This window comes from Propithecus coquereli, unplaced genomic scaffold (genome assembly GCF_000956105.1).
Source record: "Propithecus coquereli isolate 6110/MARCELLA unplaced genomic scaffold, Pcoq_1.0 Scaffold232, whole genome shotgun sequence".
In the NCBI taxonomy this organism is placed as follows: domain Eukaryota; kingdom Metazoa; phylum Chordata; class Mammalia; order Primates; family Indriidae; genus Propithecus; species Propithecus coquereli.
In genome coordinates, this window is record NW_012147864.1 from 1135779 (window position 1) to 1138622 (window position 2844).

Below are 2844 nucleotides of genomic sequence, written 5' to 3' on the forward strand. Positions count from 1 at the left end.
GTTTTATACAAAAGGAAGTATCAGTGGCCAATAAACAAATGAAATCACCCTCGATCTCATTAGTAATCAAGGATGAGTAATGAGGTAACATTAGCTACCCGCCAGACTGGCACAAATTGAAAAAAAGATGATGATCATTGCTGTTGAGTGTATAAATCAGTGCAGCCACTTAGAAAAGCAATCTTGCATCGCTTGATAGCTATGCACATAACCTGCAGGCCAGAAGTTCTATTCCTGATTATGTTCCCTAAAAAAATCTCTTATAAAGCTGCCCCAGCAGAGACACAAGAATGATTCTTCTACAGGTAAAATTATTAGACTTTTTATAGTTATATACATCCTTATGTTGAAATCTTCGTAGGCAGCTTAGAATTGGAATTTTTGTTTCACAGATATTTTAAGAGTCTCGATATATTACTGTATTGCTAAACACAGGACAAGTCTTTGGAAAGCAAGTTACTCATTTCAAAGCATGTATAATTAAAATGTAACCATTTAAAGAAAAGTGTTTCTTTCTGTTTTATTCTACATCACAATTCTGACCTGAATGTGTCTATATGCTGGGTAGAAAGGAAATTTGTTTAGTGTTAGTAAGGAACCTAGCTTTATTTTTGTCCCTAAAGTAATTGTCCCAATAACTTTTCCTGCTGATTTGAAAGACTTTTTTATTTACTTATCACAGTATGTGCATACAAGCTATTTCTTGGTCTTTATAGTAATTCACAACCTTGGCTACCCATTAGCATCAATTAAAGTAGAATCCACGAGAGTGGGCTGGGCACGGGTAATATCTTTTTAAGTCCCTAAGTGATTTTAACGTACAACCAAGGTTGGTAACTACTCTGGTAGCTGATGTCAAATCCTCTTCCCCACTCCACACACACCAAGGAAAAGTATTCTGGGTTGATTTCTACAAATACATTCTTTGTTAAAGATTTGTCACGGTTCAAAACAGACTTGGAGAAAAAGTTCTCCTGCTGTAGTCACATACCCACTTACAATTAAATATATGTATGTTCTTATATGAAATCTCATTTCCCATCAATGAGGAATTATAGAAATATTCAAATATTGAATATCGATAGATCAAACATCTAAATGATTCTCATTTAAATACCATTCAGTGGCAAATTATAGATTGTGGACATACTGACTAAAGGATGGGTTATCCAATTTGTTATAGTAACATTATACTACTGAATTAAGAGATTTTATTCACAATTACAAAGAAAAATCTTTTGATGCTTTTCTTGATAATTGTTACAGAAATATTACTGAAAATTGCTACAAACTTTGGTCACTTAATCTAGATTATATTTCCCATCTAAATCCACTTTCTTTTAGCTTTATTGAGATTTATATAAAAAATTTTGCTGAGTTTGGACATACGTATATACCTGTGATACTATCACCACAACCAAGGTGCTGAACATATACATCACCTCCAAAAATTTCTATATGTTCTTTTGTGAGGACTTTTATTCTTTGTTTTGTCTTTTTGTTCTGTTTCTGTTTTGATTTGGTTTTGGTAAGAACACAAGACGAGATATTCCTCTTAACATATTTTAAAGTGTACAATATGGTACTGTTAACTGCAGGTACTATGTTATACGGCAGATCTCTAGAACTTATTCATCTTGCACAATAGAACTTTATACCCATTGAAAAGCAATTCCCTATGTTCCTTTCCCCCTAGTCCCTAGCAACCACCATGCTATTTTCTGCTTCTGTGAGTTTGACTATTTTAGATAACTCATATAAGTGGAATCAGGCAGGATTTGTGTTGTCATCACTGGCTTATGTTACTTAGCATAATGTCCTCAAGGTTCACCCATGTTGTCACATATAACAGATTTCCTCCTTTTTATCAGGCTTAACAACATCTCAGTGTGTGTGTGCGTGTGTTTGTATTTTTTTCTTTACCCACTCACCCATCTATGGACATTTAGGTTGTTTCCATATCTTGGCTATTGTAAATAATTCTGCAATGAACATGGAAATGAAAGTACAGATATGAGATCTCATTTGAGATCCCAATTTCAATTCTTTTGGCTATATACTCAGAAGTGGGATTTCTGGATCATATATATGGTAGTTCTATGTTTAATTTTTTTAAAGAACTTCTTTACTGTTTTCCACAGTGGCTGCACCGTTCTACATTCCCAGCAACAGCGTATAGGGGTTCCAACTTCTCCACATTCTTGCCAACACTTGTTATTCTTTGTGTTTTTCTAATAGCCATCCTAACATGAGGCTAAATTCACTTTTGAGTTGAATTTTAAACAGACTAAATGATAAATAAAAAGCAATGAAACGTGTAGAAAGAAAGCAAAGTAATAATATATTGATCAACACGCTTGGACTTTTTTGCTCCTTAAACTTGGCTGAGACATACAATTTGAGGATCAAATTTGATGGCAGTCCTTCCCTTCATATTTCCAAAGGTAATACTAGGTTTCTTGGATCGCCTCCACCAAAACAATAAAATAAGTATGGCCAATAAACCAGTACAAACAGCAATATCTTTTAATGGCCAATCTGGGTGAGGAAATGCACTGGCAATGTAATGGAAGAACAAGAATAATATTAGTAATTTTTTTTTCAAATGGAGAAAAGAGTGACAGACACATAGTGAGCAAAGGAAATTTGAAAAAATTGTTGACTAAATTCACCTAGTCATCTAATGTAGACTCTTCCTGTCTTCCTCTACTACTCCATATTTTGAAAACTAAAAATCTTTATCACAAATAAAGCATTCATTGACCATAAGACAAGTGGAATTGCAACGAGGTCCAAAACTGAGCAGCACGTTGAAGTTATCTAAGTAACTAAAACAAATTTGAA

General features: G+C 33.8%; 1 protein-coding gene across 1 annotated transcript in view; it reads right to left on the minus strand.

Moving 5' to 3' along the window:
* The window catches only part of PRSS12 (protease, serine, 12 (neurotrypsin, motopsin)), a 104437-nt gene that overhangs the window by 43512 nt on the left and 58081 nt on the right, over positions 1–2844 (minus strand). The window lies entirely within an intron of this gene.